Below are 24,530 nucleotides of genomic sequence, written 5' to 3'. Positions count from 1 at the left end.
AGGACGAAGCCTGTAGCCAGCAGCAGGGTGTGGGAGATGCTGCAGCCTGTGGAAATTCATTCCATTCCCCGGGGCCACAGAGGGTAACTGCTCCCAGCCCCTTCTCCAGCTTCCATGTGCAAGAGCGTGTATGCACCTAGCAAAATGATTGTTGCACAACATCAGAGAATACATGACAATGTTGCACTTCCCAATAAAAATACAGACCTTTTCTAGCACAAGTGACTCAAGTATTAGTGTTCCTGCTGGGCTGTTTACAAGTCTTATTTAAATTGTCAAGTAAAACCAAACACTTGACACATTTCTTTCCCTTTGTGAAAGAAATGCTCGGTCTGTCCTTCATAACTCCTAGATACTCATCCAAGAAAATATTTTATCTAACTTGGATATTTTTAAATATGAGAAATGTTCTATGTCAATCAGTACTTCTTAATTTAATTGGAAGAGTGGAAGGGGTTTAAACAGAAATAAAAGCTCTTTCATTAATACCTTCAATTCTTTCTGCTTTTGGTTTATAACTGGGCCAAAACTTAAAAATAATAGATATGATTAATTCTTTTAAGTAATCTGAATTCAACCCTGCCATATTTCAATTAAATCAAGAAAATAAAGTAAGTCTTTTTATATGCTTCTGGTGTTAATGGAAGACATTCTAGAATCTTATAGTTTATTTAAAGGCAGTGAAATGTGTTAAAATTACTCAGGGAAGAAAATTAATGATTCTTTGGAGAAATATAGGAGCAAAACAAAGGAATTTTTTCTGAAAGAAAAAAGTAATTTCCAAGGGTTTTTATTTATTATCTTTGTGTTTTCTTTGTGTATCTTTGTGTTTGTGTAGTCAGGCTGCTCCATCCTTCATGACATTCCATGGGAATTTTTGTCTGTTTGGCCAAGATCAAAAGAGTTTACTTCCAGCTATTGCTTCCTCCCTGCTGTAAAATGTAATGAGTAGTATTGATAACATGTCTAAAAAGCTTTAAAAATACATTACATAAAGTCCCAGCAAGTCCCATTTCCTAAGTGATACTACACCTGAAGCACATTCAAGTTCTCATAAAGATTTAATTTGTGTGTTTGGCTGGTTCAGACATTAGTGATGAAGATAGGTAAGAAAGTACCTGCTATGCTTTATCTGTCAGATTTCTGATGCTGGTCAGCAAACTGGAGGCAAGCAGCTTTTGGTGAATGTGTATAGTGGTTGTGCATTCCTTGACCTGATCCTGAAAATAACTGACCTGTCTAACTAAGGGAATTGGCTGTAACTGTAGGACAGGAGCACACAAAGCTTTAAACTCTGCTGCAGAAAATTCATTAAAATTGCTTTTCATCCTCAGACTGGACAGTAACATTTATAACCTAACCAGTCCACCTGAAACTGTGGGAGTTTCTGCACCCATGGAGGTAGCTGATGCCCTGGGCTGGGGCATGCCCAGGGCCCTGGTCCCTGCCTGCCCTGAGGAGAGTGTCTCCCAGCTCCTGGGAGGCAGCCTGGCACTATCCATGTGTCTGGTGGAGATGGAAGAATTTGCAGTAGTGACAGACAAAAATAGAAAAAAGCAGTAAGGGAGAGGCAAAGGGTGAATTTTTGCAGGGTTTTTCATCCGCCATGCTCAGGATACATTTTTGTTTGATTAGATTTACCATGCATATAGACATTTATTAGATGAACATAGGAGACCAGAACATAGATTTATTATGGCAGGTGTTTAGAGTCATGTAAAGGCAGGTGAAATCTTATTTTATAACTTAAGATTTTTCCTGAATGCACAACTTCACTAAACCATCCAGACTTGTTACATGGTGACATATCACAGGTTTTGAGTATCTGGGAGTGGGCCTGATAAAAATAAGACAAATAGGCAAACGTGTAGAATGAATCTGCAAGTGGGTTCAGTGCATAATGCAATAAGGCATTGGCAGCTTTATATTTTCAAGGAAATGTGGAGAACAATGTTGAGAAAGTACCTTTACAGATTCATTAGAAAATTAAAAAAAGGGGGCAGATCAGAAATAATTTTTGAAAATCAAAGCACTTTTAAAATTAAAAAAATTACTTTTCCAAGGGATAGTGTAAAGTTTAGTATAAAATTAGAAGAATTCAAATTGAATGCCTGGTGCCACCTTCCCACAAATAATGATAACAGTAAATAAAAACAATTAGCAGATATCCTTCTTGAATTTGAAAAACAATTACTTATTTGGCTGGTGAAATAGAAAGTTTTATTCCAGTTGATGTTCATTTTGAGAAGACTCATTTTACTAATTTTCATTCTTATACTTTAAAATTATTTTACCACAAAATTTAAAGAAATTTTACTTTTAAAAGATTTTATTTAATAAACAAATGTTCAAACAAAATATATGTTAATTTAAACCAGAAAATAAAGGAAAATGGCATTAAAATAATATAAAAGTAAAAGTACAAATGATAAAACTTCAGTAGTGAAGAATGAGCAATTTTGGATGGAATACTCAAGCATGATTAGGCCCATCAGCTGCTGCACACTAAGCCTCATCTTCTGACATTTGTAATGCTTAATGGCAAAGTCCCAGTTGTATCACATCCCTCAGAAATGTGCAGCAGCAAGGTCCCAGTTGTATCACATCCCTCAGAAATGTGCAGCAGCACTGACCTTAATAAGGTCAGTGTAAGGATGGGGTGGTCCTCAGTATTTCCCAGCACAGGAACTATTCTGGGCCATGCTTTTGGTTGACATGCTGATGAGGCAGAGAGGCATGGGCAAAGTGAGTTAGAGAAAGGGTGACTGGAGCCATGAGAGGCTGCCTGTGCTCATTTGCTGGGCCTGTTTTGTACAGTCAGTGACTCAAGCATCTAACTGGGGCTGCTAGAGGATGGCTGCAGAGTGGAACATGATTTTCAGAAAAAATGTGAGCTTATTAGCTGCATTTTACATCATTCAGCCTGCCTGAAGCTGTCACACAGTACACGGTTGTTTCTCAGCATCACGCAGATGGTAGCCAGCATCTCCATGCTGCTGCCCATCTGGATCCAGGAGTGAGTGATATGGTGGGGTGTGCTAGCACAGCTGTGGCTACGTTGCACCAATCTCTGTGGGCTGCTCCTGTTGTTGCTTTACCCATGAGACTGCAAAAATATGCCCACACACCTCATGCAAGTTATAGGGTGCCAGGGTGGTTACCACGAACACGTTCTACTAGAAGACTAGGATCCAAGAAAAGTCTTAATTGCAGTGACTGGAAGAAGTCCTTTCTGGGCTGTGTGTGTCTACTTCTCATGCATACAGGCCCTGGCCTAGCTGAGGAGCTACATGGTGACCACAAAGCTCTACAATATTAGGTCAGGCATGGACCCTCCCTTGCTGGCATGTTGACCAGTCACAGGTCTCACCAGGCATGGATAGGGCTGTCTAGAAGATGGGGCAGATGTTTGGGATGTGGGAAGCAGTTTTTGGAGTGAGGAGAGCAAGGCTGAGAAGGCTGCTGGTTTTGTATGTAATAGCCTTGAGCCTGAGCTAAGAAAAATGGCTTGAACAGTGAAAAGAGAAAACTTTAGTTAGTGCATCTGGATAACTTCCAAAAGTCTGAACTGCAAGACAATGCTATTTCTGCTGACCTTTTGAAGCACAGCTTAGTTTTCAGAATTCAGAGGTACAAAAGTTTAATTAATATCAATAGTGAATTATTCTGCTGCAGTGGAGGTACAGACATACTGGATTGTGGTTAGTGTTATATAGTCCTCTGTTTCTACAGCCTCTCCAAACCTTAAATTCTAGCACATTCTTTCTTACTATATCAATTTCCTTAAATGACACTTTTGCTGATTCAAAACACCAACCTTTTAGAAAGATAGTTGTGCTAATGCATGCCTCCTTAGAAACTTCCTTAGGCATTGAGTAAATAGATAAATAAGTTTGCTTTTAACAGAATGATTTTTATTAAGGTAAACTCACCACCTGTTTAGGTTCATCAGATAGTATGATTTAACTGTCATGCTCCCAGAATGAAAGTTGCAAACCAAATGAAAAAATGAAAGAAATTTATCAATATCCTAACAGTCCCATCTTTTCCCTTCTGTCAACTGATTTCTAATGCTGGTGAAAAGTGGAAAGAACATTGAAGAATCATATTCTTTTTTCCAGACAGATTAATTTTCCAGTGGTGCTTGGATCATACACTTCAGTCTAAGAAACACATGTCTACTGTCTAGGAGGTTTTCCCAGTGAAAGAAGTATAGTTCTTCTGATAGGGTGTAATCAGAGTTGGCTGCCTTTCCCAGATCCATCAAGCCCTGGTAGAAAAAGACTATAGCAAAAGATACATGGCTTTGGTCAAGGGCCTCCTTGTGCCTCGTAGGAGAGCATGTGATGCAGTATCCTGTGGGTTGTCTTTTCTCTGTATCTTAGACTTGGCATAATATATAGCACAGCTCCACAAAATCTGCCAGAGTACTTGGGCAAAATTCCAAGAAATCTATCTGTTTCCATTCTTTTTAGTGCCGTTAATCTTTCTTAACGTGTCTTGATGCTAGTAACATGAACACCGTATTGATCAGTGGAACTATCTTATATATATTGAGAGGTACTTTTCTCTTTGCAGAATGACAGCATCAGGAAAGACAATCAGCATTTTCAGAGTAAGATTTAACTATCACCTGACTCAGCACAAGTTGTGGCATGGATCTCTGGAAGACACAAGGAAGGGTAAAAATGCCTTATGTCAAGACAGTCATTATTACAGAAAATATCCCTCATGCTATTGCGGTATGACTGCATTTCTTAACATTTGTGAGGCCCAGAGGACATTCTTTCTCCAAGGCTGATGGTGAAATGTTCAATTTGCCTGCTGACTTCAAGCAATCTGAGATATGCCAACATTTTGCTATGTGGCCAAGGTAAGATCTGAAAGGATGGTTTGACAGAACATGAAATTATACAATGTGAAAAGGAATAATTACTTTGGAAAATTTTGATATCTGTGTGTGTCTCAGGATAAAAAAAATACATTCATTTTTTTCTTAAACGGTAATTGTCTGGAAAGGATTACTTAAAAAGTGGAAGTATTAATATGCAAGATTCTCAGTGTATGCAGTACATGTTAAAAGATCATAACCAAAACATGGGCTGTCACAGCAATTGCTCTGACTGGGCTAATGCAAGGACTGGAAGTAAGGACCGTAATCACAAAAGACCAAGGTCAAGAATTAAAAGTCAAGCCAAAGCCAAGGCAGAAGCATGTCCAGCACCCAGTTTAACTGCCAGTAATCCTACCAGTTTAATATTGCAGGACAGATCTTGAGACAGCTTGTGGGGCAGACATGAAAAAAGCTGAAGGCAGATCTGTGCAGCAGTCATGACTGGTCAGCTGAGAGCCCAAACAAGGCCCCAGCAAAGGGGCTGCTGCATTTATGGTCCTGGTACAAAGTAGTGCACTGAGTAACACAGCAGCAGTAGAACTAGCACAGATACCTTTATGTTGTTTAGCCTTAATGTCCAGCTTTTATTTCTTCACAGTTTGGTCAGCTTATCAAGATGCAGGAAACTGACTTCTGCCACACAGAGCATAATTGCAATTAAGTTTATTCATAGCAGTTCTTATTATTTTCTGCCAGAGTGAGATTGTAGGTATACTTCTAGGAAGACTGAAAACCTGATGAAGTAATTTTTTTCTGTATTGTGAAGTGGCTGCTGTGCTGTTAGCCTGCTGATACTTTGATCACTAGTGCACTCTTGACACTTAAGTTTTTTGTGCCGAAAGATGCAAGATCTCTGAGTACTAAAGATCAGTCTTTCCCACTCAGTTTTACAGTGTAACATAACACAACTACTTAGCAAACATGTCTGCAGAAGATGTCTACTTTTGACTGCTATCAAGCACCATGTTATAATGAAAATAAATATACAACTTCAAACAAGAAAGTACATATGGCTACCATTTTGAGAAGAAGGTAGAGAAAGGATTTTGGAGAAAATAAGCTGTATATATTAATGAAGCAGCCACTTCTGCATCACATCTACTCAAATTCCTTTTTTTACTGTATCCAGAAATGTTTCCAAGCATTTAACTCTTGCTCTCAATATAATTTGCATTTACAGCTTAAACATTCTCTCCCTTATTTTAAGGACATCTCTCAGTTCAGATCAAATTGCTGTCCATCACGACTAATAGAAAGGTACCAGGTTACAATTTAACATGTCAGTGATGAATACCTAAAAAAAGCATATCTCAATAGGAATATTCAGCCTTATATTTTTGCTCCTTAATCTTGGTAAATCTAGTACATTTCATTTCTCTTTAGTTGGTATAGACCCTGTCCTGCTGTATGTCTGGGCTTCCCTGTCTTTCATTCCAACAGAAAATCCACACTATTGCTGGTACAATATGTGTGTATCAATGTTTTAAGGAAATAGAAGATTTTTCCTAAAGCACGTAACAGCATAAAAGTGAGGTGGGGCAGGCATCGTTCCCAGAAAGCTGTGCTGGGATTTGACAGACAGACTTTCAACCATGCTTTGCCCCATGAAACAGAACTAAAATATTGGACCAGTGAAGTTTCTTCCGCAGGAACAGCTGTATTGTTGGCTTGCTGGGGGTGAACTGTTTAAACTGCAATATCATTCTTTGTCTGCTTAGGCACTGCATAAATTAAAATATACTAGCAGAACTCTTATTTTCGTTGAGGTTCATATTTACTGGTAAATGCATGAGAATTATTTAGAGAACTGTATGCATACAGATAGATTGTGCTAAATGAAGCCAAGTGTCATTGATAAATCTTTGTAGTAATGTCCAGGTTGATGGTAACACTAGGACATATAATCTGGACTCCATAATCTTTAATTCTAATGAGACTTTGAGAAAGTGTGCCAACTGTGATGGGCAAATTGTTTTGTTTTGGTTTGTTTTGTTTTTAATCATAGACAAGCTGTAAGATTAATTTAAAATAATTCACTGCAGAAATGTAACATAACTGTGACATCTAGCCTTACTGAGCAAAGATAGGTCCACACTAACTGTGATGCAGAAGAAAACCACACATTAAAAAAAGTCATTGTAAAGCTATTCTAAACTATATTTGAATGCATAGCTTTCTAATTGCCACATAGTTATACATTCTTTCACTGACTGTATCTTACCTTTGCTAACACTTACAAATATATATTTAAATATTTCTAGATGCATGTGAAATTCTTTCTGTAACTGAAGAATAATTTTATTTTACAAGACTAAACATACACCTATTCCTGAGCTGTTGTTAAATGAAAAATAATGTTTCTGTTAGAAAATAGTACAAGAGTAACATGACCTCTGCTTTATTTATCTAGATTTTGAATCACATAAAGCCTTCCATTACAGAAATCAAGAAGAGGTGATGGAATCTACTAACTTCTATTTATTTACAAGGAATGCACAGTCATTCTTCAGAATTTAGGAGTAATCAAAGAATTGAAATTTTCTTTGGTCACAGCTCTGTTCCATCTGTCGTCAAATCTGGCTCAAGGGTTTTCTCTTTAATTTTTTTCTTCCTTTGAAGAAAAACTAATATTTTGGTGGTTGTTTATTCATTTGGGTACTAAAGGGAGGCTAAGGAAGGCAGCATGAGGCTCTGCATAGACTTGTAGATGCTACTTAAGGTTGTGTTTTGGTCTGTGATCGTTGTTCAGTTTTCAGGGGTTGTTTTGTTTTGTTTGGGTTTTTTGGTTTTTTTAATAGAAAGAGTTTAATAGTTTATTTAATTCAATAAATTAAAGGTGACTGCTCCATGCACCCTATTCTCTTAAGGTTTTATCTAGTCCCTGACAATGGGTAGCAATAATACAATTTCAGAATTTACTCTTTTATTGACAGATCACTCTGAAAACAGTGACAAAAGAAAAATTTTCCTAAGATTTCTCAGATTTGTCTCTTTTTATTGCAAGTTGGATAGTTTCAGAATAAATATTGTACATATCTTTTCAGACACCCGGCTGGGGTCAAGGTTAGGAACTGCCCTTTCAACTCTAGGTGAAAAGAAAAATAACCTGTTTCTAGTTCTTCCACCAGAATTCTGTGACTTTCAAATGTGTTTTTATTAATTAATTCCATTCCAGAACTCAAGATGTTTTAAGATAGATTATCTAGTTTCACTGTTTCACAAAGTTCTAAACTTTTTGGATAGTTAGCCAGATAATTTTTAACTCCATAAATGCAAAAATCCTGTGTGATCAGAACAATTCTGTTGTCCAATATGATACTCAGCTTTCTCCAATGCTTTCCAATATATTGTATTACTTTAAAGAAATAATACAACTCTGGAAGTATAGTGCTATGTTCATCCGTTATGACAGTTTGAATTCAAAATTCACATTGTTTTCTTCTTTGTCCCAAAAGGCTTAAGCTGCCTGAAGAGTATATTAACTCTGCAGAGGCAGGATATATCAAACCAGAACTATTGATAGCTTTTTATTAGTTACTAGTAACCAAACAAATCCAGAACCCAATAATGAATTTCAGTCTTGCATATTTGACTGTTACACACAATCCAGACACACCCAAAATTCAGCCCTAGGTTAAAACTGTGAGTAAATTTACCTTTATTTGCCAGTTAAACTGCTTTACAATTAAAGGTGGTGTTTAACTTTAAGTTAAACTTTAAGTTTAGCTTAAACCAATATAAACCTATGTTCTTTTGTTTATGCCAGCAGAAGTATATCTGCAATCAAAGCAACAGTTGGATTCAGACATCCAGCTGGCTCAAAACAAATTATTTTTTGTTTCCTTAGGTATCAACTTCATTGACTGCCTGACTGCACTGATCATGCACCATCATGATCTCTAATGCAGCAGCACAAGACAGCTGATGGGAATTCAGGAATGGGGCAAAAAATAAGACTGACTCTGTTAGCATTAATGACAACTTACGTAAATTTAAACTGTACCAATAAAGGCCTGACTTCCCACCCTGTGTGAGCTGTGATTCAGTAAACTTTAATTATCACTCTTTCGAAATTATGTGAAGGTGGAGAGGCCAGCCCCTAAACATCAGTTAACATATTGGTTAGCATTAGCACTGGTAGAAATAAAATACACAAAAAGAAAGCAAGGCATCTTAAAAAACAGAGAAAGAGAATTGTTCTGTCAAGAAACGTATTATCTAGACAAAGATTTGCTGCCTCAGTTTAACTGTGAAATCAGTTCTGGAATAAAGCTCTACTTTCTCATCCAATAAACATTTTTGATGCAGTATCCCTAACAACTCTTCTGTGATGACCAATAAAAAGAGAGGCTTTTCCTGCTGGGTGATAAGAACTTCAAAACCACTAATACACTATCATTCCAGATTCACCACTCTCCTTTGTCCTAAACTTAAAAAAGATTCAGCAAATGCCACAATTCCGCCCTCGGAAGACTACTGCTATATTGTCAAGTAATGATAGTGGCAAATTGTTTATGGTTTCTAAAAACAGAAACTAGTGTCACTTTGATTTTATAACTACAGAGCAGTTTTCCAATGTTTATCTTCTAGTTTAGTGTTTATGTAAATGAAGTAACAGTTTAAGTCTAATTTAAATCCTAATAAAGATCTTGATTTAAAACCAAAGTTAAATTTCAAAATTACCTCTATGTGCTACAAATTACTGTGTAATTAATATCTAATAAAACCAGCTAAGAAGAGAAAAAATATGTTAACAATTTATATTATTGTGATTTAGAAAATTACATTATCATATACTTTCATCAAGCTACATGTCCACTTTCTTGACATCAAAGAATGTCATTAATGGCAAAGAAATGGGAGTTTTTAGTTCATACAGCATCTATAAGTTGCACATCAAATACAAAGCAATAGCCACAGTTCATAATACACACAATTTTGGTGTAACTTGAAGCGCAAAAATACTGCATGGAACCCCATAATTCAGCCTCAGTGTTTTTGCTGTACAATTTAAATGTATAAGTGTGAATATTCTCTTGATGGCTATCTGCATTTTTATCACGAACCATCAATCCCTTCCAAAGTATTCTCATTCAATCTTGTAATTGTTGTAAAACTTGCTGAAGGTACATTCTCTCACTATTGACATATAGTTAAATTATTTCTTATGTTGACACACATCAAAATAAAGCTTCATCTGAAGGGCAGCAAGGGTTTTTTATGTCTCCTGAAAGCATAGCAGGCATGAACCCCTAGAACCACAGCACCAACCAGAATTTTCTAACACCTGTCTGATCTGAAGTCTCATTTGCCAGTATACACTGAGCAGGGTCTTCAAGAACATTACCATACATGACATACTCTCATATGAGCATAACGTCATTAAAGCACCGAGCAAGCTCCTTATAATTTATTTTATTTTTCTTCATGGAAAAGTTCTGAGCTCATGCTTGATCATCTTAAATTTCTGTCATTAAGTGGTCCCACCTATTGTTGAGGTCCCAGTTTTTGTAGAGATCTTGTACCTGATCTATATATGCATGCTCATATGCTCCTTTTCAGTTGCTACACTACTCTAAAGGACAAGCTTTTGCCTTTTCATTTTCTCTGTCCCTTAAGCAAGCTTTGCAATTTCAGCTATTGCCTTCCAGCAATAAACAAAGTTATGAAACACAAAACCAACACAAACTCCTCAAAACTGATTTCCCTTCTGAAAAACAAAGCTTGGTCCTAATAATTACAAAAGCAAAGATTCATACCTGAAGCATGTGACTTCGATGAAGTGACATTTGTTGACTTAAATGGTTTCCTTCTATGATGATAGGAATGAGCAAGCAAGTTAAACCCTGCTACAAATGCAAGAATAAAATGATACAGTGTGAGTTTCTGTACGCAGATCAGACCCTGTGTTACATGTCATCACCACAGAGAGTGTCAATTGAGTCTTGTATCTTGCTGACATTGGCAATGTGGTCATAGAGCAGACATGGTCATGTTGACAAGCATGTGATTGCTTATGATGTAGTTAGCATGCTGTGAAGAAAAAGCTATAGAAGTCAATCCTCTCACTGTTGCCTCCAGCAGAGAGATTGGGAGATAATTTCCTCCACATCATTCACACATTTTTCCTCACAGCAGAAAGAAGGAGATGAAAGAGCTAAGGAGCTAATTAATCATTGACTGAAGAAATGCAAGATCACTAACAGAAAAACCAAGATACAATGTCAGGATGTTATATCATAACTACTTAGCAATTCCTGTTTTATGCTATTTGATAACAAACTGTCTGAGGACCACGGGGTTGAGGATAGTTGCAGTATTTGATAGCATACATCTCTATTAGGACTGGTTTCCAATATTCTGTGCTGTGGTGGAGGAGGGCACTACATTTGTTATTAAATCTTTATGTGACAGAGAATGATATTTTCTCAAAAATCTCAGCACCATTCCTTATTTAATGAGGAAAAATTGAATTCTGTAGTAAGAAGGCTCATGTGTCTTATCTCTTCTATGACTTTTAAAAGCACTAGCAAACATCAATCAAATATTACAGAAAAACAATGATAACGAAAATATTATGGATTTACAGAATTAACAAAAATGGGCAATCAGCTAGAAGACAGACATCTGATTAATGCCCTTCTCATGGAGAAGTTTCACAGTTAGCTTAACTCCTATTTAATATAGAAGGTTTCCAAGGGGAAAGATAGGATGATAAATTTGTTGAGGAGAGGGGCTCCGAAGCAGAGGATAGAGGCGGGGGACCCTTCTGAAAGAGTGAAAAATCCCACGGCAAAACCACAAGCTGAGAAGGCAGAAGCCCAGGGCAGAGGGAGAGCCTCAAGTCACACACACCCCCCGAGCGGGAAGAGCGACCTGTGAACGAGGGCAGCGGGGACTCAGGGTGGGCAGAGACCAGAGTGACGACACCCAACGCCCTCAGGTACAAGAGCTCCCCAGGGAGGCGGCGACCAGGACGGGCAAACAGGGCGTGGCGCGGCAGTTTGCGCGGCAGTTCGCACGGACAGGGCATAGTCCCTCTCCTGGGTCTAGAGCTCATCTGAACTAGTTTCATTTTATCATCCTCCACGAGTAGACTGAGCTGTGGTCTCCACTCGGGTCAAAACCACCACCAGAAAGAACGTGGCAACCCAGACGGAGCTGCCACGCCAACATGCAGCGGTCCAGGTCCCAGGCTGCAGGGAGTGCCTGAGCCTGTCAATCCTGCCGGAGGGCAGCAGCGACAACACCCATGTGCGCTGTGATGAGCTGGATGACCTGCTCAGCCTGGTGGAGGAACTCAGAGAAGAGGTTGAAAGATTAAGAAGTGTTAGTGAGTGCGAAAGGGAAATTGATAGGTGGAGTAGCACCTTGGCACCCCTGAAGCAAAAGGAGCAAATGGAGGCTCCAAAAGAGCCAGGCGATCCCTCACCCTCTTGCTACCAGGCAGAAGGAGGGGACCTAAGAGATGGGGGAGGCTGGAAGCAGGTCCCCGCTCAGGGAGGCAGGAAAATCCCCTTCTGACCTCCCTCACCCTCCATGGTGTCCCTTCACAATACATATGGGGCCCTGGAACTTGTGAATGAAACAGAAAAGGATGAAGAAAATGAATCAAACAAGGAGGAAGACCAAGGTCCACCAAGGCCGGGTCACTCTAGACCAGGTATTAAAATGAATTCTAAAAAGAACCCCAGAAGGGTCATTGTAGTGGGTGACTCCATTCTGAGGGGTGTCAAAGGCCCAATACGCAGACCAGACCCACTTCACAGGGAAGTCTGCTGCCTCCCTGGGGCCTGGGTAAAGGACCTCACAGCAAAATTCCCTGCTCTAGTGAGACCCAAGGACTACTACCCTCTCTTGGTTTTTCAGGTAGGTAGCAATGATATTACCGGGAGAAGTCCTAAAGCAATGAAGAGAGATTTCAGGGCCTTGGCGTAACTGGTTAAGGGGTCAGGGGCACAAATAGTGTTCTTCTCCATCCCTTCAGTTGTGGGGATGGATGAGGAAGATTACAAGAGAACTCAACAGATGAACTTGTGGCTCCAAGACTGGTGTTACCATCAAGGCTTTGGATTTTTCAATCATGGGTTGGTATACAAGACACCAGAACTTTTGGCATCAGAAGGGATGCACCTGTCTGGAGGGGGAAAAGAATCTTGGGGCAGGAGTTAGTTGGGCTTATTGAGAGAACTTTAAACTAGATTTGAAGGGGGAAGGGGACAAAACTGGAACTCCCAGATGTAAGCCCCAAGGTAGATTACCAGAGTTTGTGGGCTGTCGTGTCAGCAATGACCCTCACCCTTCTATCCCAGTGGAGGCAAGGGATGGAGAGATACAGCACAACAAAGATGCAAGGGATATTGATGGATCAGTAACTGTGGTAACACCTGCAAAAGGTCAGGGCGGACTTAGGACCTCTAAATGTGAAAAGGTGCTGGGGACATCAGCCCATCTGAAGTGCATTTCTACCAATGCACACAGCATGGGTAACAAACAGGAGGAGCTTGAAGCCGTGATGCAGCAGGAAAATTATGATGTAGTGGCTATCACAGAAACATGGTGGGATATCTCCCATGACTGGAGTGTGCCAGTTGATGGCTACAAGCTCTTTAGAAGGGATAGACAAGGAAGGAGAGGCAGTGGAGTGGCGCTGTATGTTAGGGACTGTTATGATTGCCTTGAGCACAAGTGTAGCGAAGACAGGGTAGCGTTTCTTTGCGTTAGAATCAGGGGGAAGGCCAACAGGGCAGATGTTGTAGTAGGACTCTGCTATAGGCCACCCACCCAGGACAGAGAGGTGGATGAAATATTCTATAGGCAGTTAGGAGAAAGCTCACGATCTCTTGCCCTTGTTCTTGTGGGAGACTTTAACTTCCCAGACATCTGCTGGAAATACAACACAGCAGAGAAGGACCAGTCACAGACATTCCTGGAATGTGTGGAAGATAAATTCCTGACACAACTGGTGAGTGAACCGACCAGAGAAGGTGCCCTGCTGGACCTTCTCTTTGTGAACAGAGAAGGACTGGTGGAGGATGTGGTGGTTGGAGGCCACCTAGGGCACAGCAATCATGACATTATAATAGAGTTCTCTATTCTTAGAGAGGCCAGGAAAGGGGGCAGAAGAATTGACATCCTGGACTTCCAAAGGGCTGACTTTGTCTTGTTTGGGCACCAGCTTGACAGGATCCCTTGGAAGATGGTCCTGAAGGGTATAGGGGTCCAAGAAGGCTGGGCACTCTTTAAGAAGGAAGTCTTAATGGCTCAGGAGCAGGTAGTCCTCAGGTGCTGTAAGAGAAGCTGGTGCCAGAGAAGGCCACCCTGGCTAAACAGGGAGCTTTGGCTGCAACTCAGGGAGAAAAGGAGAGTTTATGGACTTTGGAAGAAGGGGCTAGCCACTCACAGTGATTACAAAGATGCTGTGAGGCTATGCAGGGTGGAAATCAGGAGGTCTAAAGCCCATCTGGAAATTACCCTGGCTTCAGCAATCAAGGATAAAAAGAAATGTTTGTATAAGTATGTCAACAGCAAAAGAAAGACCAGGGAGAGCCTCCATCCCCTGTTAGACACAGGAAGAAACATGGCAAGGAGTGATGAGGAAAAGGCTGAGGTGCTTAATGCCTTCTTTGCAATAGTCTTTAATAACAAGACTAGTTGTACTGAGGGAATCCATCCTCCTGAGCCAGAAGACAGAGACTGGGAGAATGACCCCCCTGCAATCCAGGAGGAGACAGTCAGTGATCTACTGCATCCCATAGACATACACAAGTACATGGGACCAGATGGGATACACCCAAGGGTGCTGAAGGAGCTGGCTGGGGTGCTCGCCAAGCTGCTTTCCATCATTTACCAGCAGTCCTGGCTGACCAGGGGAGGTCCTGACAGATTGGAAATCGGCCAGTGTGACGCCCATCTATAAGAAGGGTTGGAAGGATGATCTGGGAAATTACAGGCCTGTCAGCTTGACTTTGGTGCCCGGGAAGATGATGGAGCAGCTCATCCTGAGTACCATCACACAACATGTGCGGGATAACCAGATGATCAGGTTTATGAAAGGCAGGTCCTGCTTGACAAATCTGATCTCCTTCTACGACAGGACGACCTGCTTATTGGATGAGGGAAAGGCTGTGGATGTTGTCTACCTTGACTTTAGGAAGGCCTTTGACACTGTTTCCCACAGCATTCTCCTGGTGAAACTGGCTGCTCAAGGCTTGGATGGGCACACGCTTTGCTGGGTAAAAAACTGGCTGGATGGCCGGGCCCAAAGAGTTGTGGTGAACGGAGTTAAATCCAGTTGGCGGCCGGTCACGAGTGGTGTCCCCCAGGGCTCGGTCTTGGGGCCACTCTTGTTTAACACCTGTATTGATGATCGAGACGAGGGGATTGAGTGCACCCTCAGTCAGTTTGCAGATGACACCAAGTTGGGTGGGACTGGTGATCTGCTCGAGGGTAGGGAGGCTCTGCAGAGAGACCTGGACAGGCTGGAGCGATGGGCTAAGGCCAACTGTAGGAGTTTCAATAAGACCAAATGCCGGGTGCTGCACTTGGGCCACAACAACCACCAGCAGCGCTACAGGCTTGGGGAGGAGTGGCTGGAGAGCTGCCAGTCAGAGAGGGACCTGGGGGTGTTGATTGACAGCCGGCAGAACATGAGCCAGCAGTGTGCCCAGGTGGCCAAGAAGGCCAATGGTATCCTGGCTTGTATCAGAAATAGTGTGGCCAGCAGGGACAGGGAAGTGATCTTACCCCTGTACTTGGCACTGGTGAGGCCGCACCTCAATGACTGTGTTCAGTTTTGGGCCCCTCACTACAAAAAGGACATTGAATTACTTGAGTGTGTCCAAAGAAGGGCACCGAAGCTGATGAAGGGTCTGGAGCACATGTCGTACGAGGAGCGGCTGAGGGAACTGGGGTTGTTTAGTCTGGAGAAGAGGAGGCTGAGGGGAGACCTCATCGCCTTCTACAACTACCTGAAAGGAGGTTGCAGAGAGATGGGGATGAGTCTCTTGAACCAAGTAACAAGCGATAGGACAAGAGGCAATGGCCTCAAATTGCGCCAGGGAAGGTTTAGACTGGCTATTAGGAAGCATTTCTTTACAGAACGGGTTGTTAGGTGTTGGAATGGGCTGCCCAGGGAGGTGGTGGAGTCCCCATCCCTGCTGGTGTTTAAGACTTGGGTAGACATAGCGCTTAGGGATATGGTGTAGTTGAGAGCTGTCAATGTTAGGTTAATGGTTGGACTAGATGATCTTCAAGGTCTTTTCCGATCTTGATGTTTTTGTGATTCTGTGAATATCAAAAAGCAGAGAGTTACAAAAATGTTCATCACAGCAGAAATGTTATACTTACTAAAAAGTCCGGCTACAAGTGTGAAATTAATACTAGCCAATTCAGAAAGTCTGTTTTATCATTGTAAGTCTAGTAACAGAAATAAATGTAAACCAAGCTTAGCTTATGTTTTGCTGTGATATATTTGTTTAAAATAATGTTAAATAATATGACTTAGGCTCTTGTGCGGGGTTTGTGTGGCGGGGTTTTTGGTAGCGGGGGAGGGAGCTACAGCAGTGGCCACTTGTGAGAAGCTTCTCAAAAGCTCCCCTGGCTCCAAGTCGGACCCACCTCTGGCCAATGCCAAGTCAACTAACAACAGTGGCCGTGCCTCTGCAATAATGTATTTACAAAGGGGAACCTGAGAGGGGGTGGGGACTTGTGAGAAGGACACCTATGTGTACACCAAGGTCAGTGGAAGGAAGAAGAAGATGAAGGAGGAAACGGAGGTGGTGTGCCAGAGCAGAGACCCCTTCTGTATCCCATGGTGAGATGGCAGGGCTGCCCTCCCTGCCACCCATGGAGGAGCAGAGATCTGCCTGCAGCCTGTGGAGGACTCCTGGGACCCTACTGGAAGAAGAAGGCCCTGGTGTTATAGTTTGGCACTGGAGGTGTAGAGGTGACCTATGCATCTTGAGAAGAATGCATCCTGTGGGGAGGACTCATAACAGAGATTGTGCCTCCCATGAGAGGAATGCCACGTGGAACAGAGGGAAGAATGAAGAAGAGTGCTTCCCCCTGCTCCCCTTGCAGGCAGAAGCGTCAGACTGACTGTACCCCCATCCCCTGCACCGCTGGGGAAGAGTGGGTAGAGATATCAGGAAAAAAACTGAGCCTGGGAAAAAGGGAGCAATGGGGAAGTGTTTTTAAGATATGGTAACATTTCTCACTGTCCCATTCTGTCTTTTAAGTGTTGTTGTCATTAGTGTTTTGAAATAAAGTGATGTCCTTTTTGTTCCCCCTAATGAGCCAGTCATTTGCTGTGACCATAATGGGTGAGACACCCGTCTGACCTTATCTCCATTCCTGAACCTCTTGCTTAATTTTTCTCCTTCCCGGGGCTGGGGGGGAAAGGGGTGAGTGAATGTTTGTGTGGTGCTCAGTTGCCCTCCGGGCTCAAACCACAACACCTCTAAAGAACAAAATGTGGGTCAAATATCAGTCATCTATATTCATATAAAGATTAAATGTATTAGAGATGTGTTTCATTATTTTTGAACGTTTACCTGGGGCAAAAAAGCTAATTATTTTGGAACATCACTAATGCTCTTATGCATGTTTTGTCTCCACAAGTTTTAAACCATGTGCTATAAGAAGGAAGCTGAGCATATCCACAACTCTCACATTATTCAGTAATGGCCTAAGTAGCCAGGATGGTCCAGAAGTACATTTGGTAGTGAATATTTTGCTATGTTTTGGAGCAATGCTTTGGAGTGTATGTGAGTATATGGGAATGTGTTATCTCATGGCACACCTTGATAGAAAATAACTCTTAATTTCTATAGAAGTTCTATATCTTTATTTGAAGGGATAATTCACTGTAACTTCAAATGCAAACATCCCCAAGAATATGTCCAATGTTTCTAATGTTTCATGTACAAACTAATTAAATCACATCATATATTTACAAGTTTACTTTTCTTGGACTAATGTTGACAATATGGACAAAATTTGCGTACATCTATTGTTACTTACTCCCTATTGAAAATAAAGCTTCAGAATTGCAAAAACAAAGTATGGTGTCTTTTCAGATGATATTTTGGTTCTTATTTTTTCCTTTGAGCTCTTTTCAATTCAGCTGAAAAGCACATCGTGAGAAGAATATTACAAATCAACTTCACCTTCTGAGAAATACTTTTTCTCTTGACTGATGCAGTTGACTATAGTCAAGAAGGTTGTGAGAAATTGTCCTTAATGTGTGAGGCACTGTCAAAGCAAGCAAAAAAATTGTGTAGGCAGTGCAAATATAAAAAGCCCATACATTATTAAAAAGAGAAGACAAACAAAAATGGACAAAAATTAACAAATGTCACAGGAGTACATATTTGACTAGTTACATTTCTTCATACCAAACTAATCCTTTTTGCCTTCTTAAATTTTCCTAAAAACCCCTAAAATAGCTACCTTTTATGATGCCTGCACATGTATCTCACAAATGTGCTAAAGATTAATTCTAAATGAACAAAGCTAACAATATTACACTAACCAAAGGGATGGACAGCATGTGTCCACCTGCCCCAGCAACCCCTACAGAAGGGGAGTGCTTTCCACAGTCCCCGACTGCTGCTCTGGGCTGTTTGGAGTTGAAGAAAGTAGTGGCAGTCATAACGTTGCTTAGCTGGTAGAAATTTCAACAGAAACTTTTACAGTAAACATGTGTGTTCAGTGTAAAGCAGGGGACACTTAAAGCAAAATAATGTAGAAAAAATTGAATGTTAACAAGATGAGAATATTGTTACATATTGGAAAACAGAAAGAATGCCCATTACCTTGTCAAGTACCTAGTAACTCCCTCTCACTAGCCCATTTCTGTGTTTAGATTGATTTGCCGCATATCCAACTCTTGTCAGCAAGGAGATACAGGACCTTCTAGGGGCTACTGGGCAGCAATACCCCTGTACAAGAACTCTGTAGAATGTTGAAATTAAAATAAAAAAAGAAAAAAAATGTTTTTTACATGCTGTAATATGTAACAAGCTTATATGACCCATGCAGTACATGACCTACATTGAAGGGAGGCACAATACTTGGTTGTATTATTCCACTACTTCATGTCACAATTTAGAAAGAGCAACAAAGACAGATTTTAGCAATATTTATAGAGTGAGGATGGCCCCACAATTACTGTGGGAGATGCACAAAGGAATAATTTTGTAACATGGTGTCCTACAATTACAGCATTTTAAAGTTTTATGTTGAAAGCAAAATAGGAAAGGTAGGAGAAAAAAGAGAGGGTGTTCTATTGGCAGCAGAAAAAATATGACTTATTTTCCTATAATTTTACTACTTTTTCTTTGATTTGCTGTAATTTAGTAAAGGACAAGCAGCTCTTTCCACAATGGTGGCATTTCACAGAATGACAGAATCATCTAGGTTGGAAAAGACCTTGGAGATTGGTTAGTGCAACCTTTAACCTAGTAATCGAGGTGCGGCCCTCACCAGTGCTGAGTACAGGGGCAAGATCACTTCCCTGTCCCTGCTGGCCACGCTATTTCTGGTGCAAGCCAGGATGCCATTGGCCTTCTTGGCCACCTGGGCACACTGCTGGCTCATGTTCTGCCGGCTGTCAATCAACACCCCCAGGTCCCTCTCTGACTGGCAGCTCTCCAGCCACTCCTCCCCAAGCCTGTAGCGCTGCTGGTGGTTGTTGTGGCCCAAGTGCAGCACCCGGCATTTGGCCTCATTGAAACTCCTACAGTTGGCTTTAGCCCATTGCTCCAGCCTGTCCAGGTCTCTCTGCGGAGCCTCCCTACCCTCGAGCAGATCACCAGTCCCACCCAACTTGGTGTCATCTGCAAACTGACTGAGGGTGCACTCAATCCCCTCGTCTCGATCATCAATACAGGTGTTAAACAGGAGTGGCCCCAAGACCGAGCCCTGGGGGACACCACTCGTGACCGGCCGCCAACTGGATTTAACTCCGTTCACCACAACTCTTTGGGCCCGGCCATCCAGCCAGTTTTTTACCCAGCAAAGCGTGTGCCCATCCAAGCCTTGAGCAGCCAGTTTCACCAGGAGAATGCTGTGGGAAACAGTGTCAAAGGCCTTCCTAAAGTCAAGGTAGACAACATCCACAGCCTTTCCCTCATCCAATAAGCAGGTCGTCCTGTCGTAGAAGGAGATCAGATTTGTCAAGCAGGACCTGCCTTTCATAAACTCATGCTGACTGGGCCTGATCATCTGGTTGTCCCGCACGTGTTGTGTGATGGTACTCAGGATGAGCTGCTCCATCATCTTCCCGGGCACTGAAGTCAAGCTGACAGGCCTGTAATTTCCCGGATCATCCTTCCAACCCTCCTTATAGATGCGCGTCACATTGGCCAGTTTCCAATCTGTCGGGACCTCCCCGGTCAGCCAGGACTGCTGGTAAATGATGGAAAGCTGCTTGGCGAGCACCCCAGCCAGCTCCTTCAGCACCCTCGGGTGTATCCCATCTGGTCCCATGTACTTGTCTGTGTCTATGTGATGCAGTAGGTCACTGACTCTCTCCTCCTGGATTGTGGGGGGCTCATTCTCCCCGTAATAATGGGAGTTAGTGTATTAAATTTATGAATATTAAATAGTTAATTAAAAATCTAAACTGATATTTCTATGTGACTTCTTATAACATATCAGAGACATTGCTCTTTAATTTGATGTTGCTCATGCAAAACTTTATCTTCACCCACTAGTTGTTGCTTTATTCCCTTTAAAGTATGTTTGCACTTAAAGTGCAGTTCTCCCAATGGTTTCCCATGGATAATTCTGAGAATAATCAGGATGATATTATATTCTTTATCTTTCATTAAATACTGCCTTCCTGTTATGTTTTCTTGAGATGGTATGTAGTACATTTAGGATACTTGAAGATGCAGAAAAATTACTATACCTGTTTTGGAGATGTAACCCTTATATTACATAATAGTGCTGATCACTATTTTTCTTGAGAACTGAATGACACTTGAAGAGGCCCCCGAAAGTTCTGTTCTACAATGTTCATATTTCTTTCCCTTAGCTCATCTTATGCTTTACTCTTAAAGCCAGTGCTGCATTGTTTACAATAAAGGTTTTTATCTCTGTGCTCCATCATTGCTTTGTGTTGAATATTGAAACAATCAGTTCTTATTGTGAGAATAAAGTATATATATAGCAGACACATTGTTCACGTTTCTTTGTGTTTTTATTCTACTTTTCAGAGAATTTCCAAATAATTAAAGACATGACTGAGTACACAAATATAAACCAGATAACCAACAGCACTGAGCAAAGAAATAAGGCATTCATTTGCTTTGTAAAAATACATTGATACATTGTGTAATGACTCAATTCATCATGAATGAACAGGCTTGTCCAACAATTTTCTTTTTAATTTAAAATTTTGATTTTAGTGTTCCTTGTTATAGAACGGCATATTATTATTCTGCAATAACTTCAGTAAGCTTTCACGTGGGTTTATACACATTCAGCCAGACTTAACGACATGTTGCTTGTCATGGTTTACTTTCAGATCTTAGAAGGTAACTTTTTGATTTTTGTCATACCATGCTCATTAAATTAACATTTGTTGTGAAGCTATCTGCTCCCTAGAATCCAGCTGTTTTCACTTAGGCCATCTAGAATTAAGGCAGGAGTGTTCAGTTCAAGGTTCTCCAATAGAAAAGGGCTTTGTTACAGTTAGTGGGAAAACTGGCTATCCATTAGGAAAAATGAATTCAGTGCTCAGGATAAACATCCTTTATACAGATTAAGACATATGGTTCATGAAAAAGCTTGGAAAAGGGTGTCAGACAGCACTTGGTGAGAGGGATCATACAGTTCTAATTTGACCTGTAAGAATGATCAGCACTGAAACAAAAAGTCTTCCATGGGCTTAAAAGAGAATTGTGAATCTTAATGGACATGCATTTAGCATTGTTTTATTCTATGGTTTTGCATTTTAGTGCAATCTATAATAGATTAATATAATAATTGAGTTAGTCTATCAGGATAACAGAACAAAGTAATCAATTGTCAGCCTCTAATTTAACTTTCTGCATAGATATAGTTTCAACATTCTGATTTTAACAAAGAAGTACCACACCATTTTTATCTCTCTAAATAATATATTGTTAAATAAAGACAGAAACTGTAAACATGTAATTAAAACCATGCACTCTAAAAGCAGCTGGAGCCAAGTTCTTATGTAAGGGAATAAAAAACCCCAGAGATACACAAGTACATTATAAAAATCAAATTTCTGCAGCAATTGACTTCAGAAAATACAAGAGGCTTTGTTAATTCCCTGATGCTCCACTCTGTTATATAGTGTTTCAAGATACATACTAGGCCAAAGCAGTCTAATTCTAAAGGCATCAACATTTAAATATCTCTATATATGTACACACTAACGATTTATTTAAAATTGACACAATTCTGGTCTTTAATTCAATCAAGTGATCAAACACAATATTTGAAAGTCATACACCAAAAACAAGCAAAGAAATTCAATGGAGGTGAAAGCAATGCCTTATTTTCCTTCACTAGTTACTAGTATTTTAGAGAATGACCTGACTGCTTGGAAAGTTGATTTTTGCAGTCTGGAGCCTTACACCTTCAATAAATGCAAAGATTGGCAAGTACTGCTACTTGATACTAATAGTAGGCAATGAGGCACTGCTAAACCATTTCCTGGTTGATTTTTCATTAGTATTTAAATAAAAGTGATTGATCTGACATTGAGGAAACATCAAATAAAAATAGCCTGGCAGGAATGTGAGGTCTTGTTAGTTCAAAAAGGGGAAGGGGAAGAGGAAGGAGAGTGAACAGCAAGCGGAAAATAAATGGAAAAGGGAGAAGGAAGCTTGAAATAATTCTAACTCAATCAAGTTCCTCCATGCATAACTAATGGATCATAGTTTCCTATAGCTGTATCTAAAATACTAAATATCTCCTATCACAATAGTCTCGCTCCCCCTCCACATCCCCTCTGTTTTTCCTGCATTTCTTCCTTACAATATTTCCAATTCACTCTCTTTCTTTCTTTCTTCACACAATGTTTTAGCTACCTTTTCCTCCCATGGTGCCTTAATTTTCTCCCATGCATTCCAGTGACTTTATGGGCAACAGCAGTATAATCTGTGCATGTTCTGAACAACATGTGTTCTTGGACAATCCGTATCTGTGTAGCTTTGCCACCTACTGTATCCCAGCCACCACTTTTCATATGTGTCTGGGAAATTAAGTGTTTTTAAGATTCCATCTTTGTCAAATGCAGCTTACTGCATCCACAACTTGAAAAGCTACTGAAGTGGGAAAGGAAAAAAGAATGTATATTCAGACAAGCTAAGTTTCTTAAGAAAATGAAAGTAAGAATTGTCCTTCCCTCTGTCCATTTGTACCAAATATAAATCCTAAGAATACATATGCTGAACATCGGTGGAAAAAAGCAAAGAAGGGCAGGAAGGATCTTAAGTCTTTAGGACAGATTATGATAAAGGTGAATTCTTCTCACACATGCACTTGTATCTGTACATTAAAGTGTACTATCCATAATTATTACACTTTGCAGGTTCTCTCCATAATAAGTATCATGCATATACACATGTGGAGCTATTACACATTGGTTTTGTATTATTAAAAAACACTCACAAATAGCTTAGCGTACAAGGGAACCTTAGAAGAAATAAGAATTTCTGAACAACCACAACTGTTTTTGACTCTATAACAACACTGAGTTCCATTTCCAATAAGAAATATCTTAGGCAAACTAAAAATATTCTAGCCCTCCATACTATACTCAGAAATATAACCACCCATCAAACACAGTATGTTATGGAATTAAGAAACTGTGTCCTTTTATTATATTACAACTATTGCTACAAAGGATGGACGTCAATGTATAAGCATTTAATTCAAGAAGCAAATGAGAAAAAACAGTTTCTTGAAGATGAAATGCAAAGTTTGCCAAATTCCCATGTTTCTACAAAATTTCTGAGGTTAGTTACAGTTTTCAAGTAAGCAACTATTGATCTTGTTGTACAATCCAGTGATAGTGGTTTTATATCATGATACACTTACAATACCCTGACCAAAATAATTTGTCTCTAAGAACTAAAGGTATATATATTTTAGCTATAGAAGTTATATATATTTTAAAATAGACATGCCATCTCTTAACCTCATGATTTAATATTCATTGACTTGGTGTGGAAACACTTTTGTCAGTAAATACTTTGACATTTTTTTTACAATACTATTAACAACATTAATATCCTCATCCACTCTTACAAGTTAGCATGCAACTTAAAAAAGTTGTAAAAGTTATACCAGTCTAACATTTTTATATTTTCTTCCTTGTTTGGATGGTAGATCCCTTCACGTATGGAGTTTACTTGATTCTACAGTTTCTTAACAGCCAGAGATAAGGTTTCCATAGTCTGTAGTAGAAAATATAATTTAGATACCATCAGTCTGGTCAGTAAGAAAACTTTTCAAAAACTAATATCCTCTGTTTGCTTTTAGAGGCTAGATCTAGAAAAAGAATTTGGCATCTAAGGAAGGGATTAGACAAACTTTAGGTGCCCAAATCCAAAACTGAGATCTAAAAAAAGATCCACTCAGCAGCTGCCTA

Source organism: Strix uralensis, chromosome Z, assembly GCF_047716275.1.
Source record: "Strix uralensis isolate ZFMK-TIS-50842 chromosome Z, bStrUra1, whole genome shotgun sequence".
In the NCBI taxonomy this organism is placed as follows: Eukaryota; Metazoa; Chordata; class Aves; order Strigiformes; family Strigidae; genus Strix; species Strix uralensis.
This window is presented reverse-complemented; position numbering follows the sequence as displayed.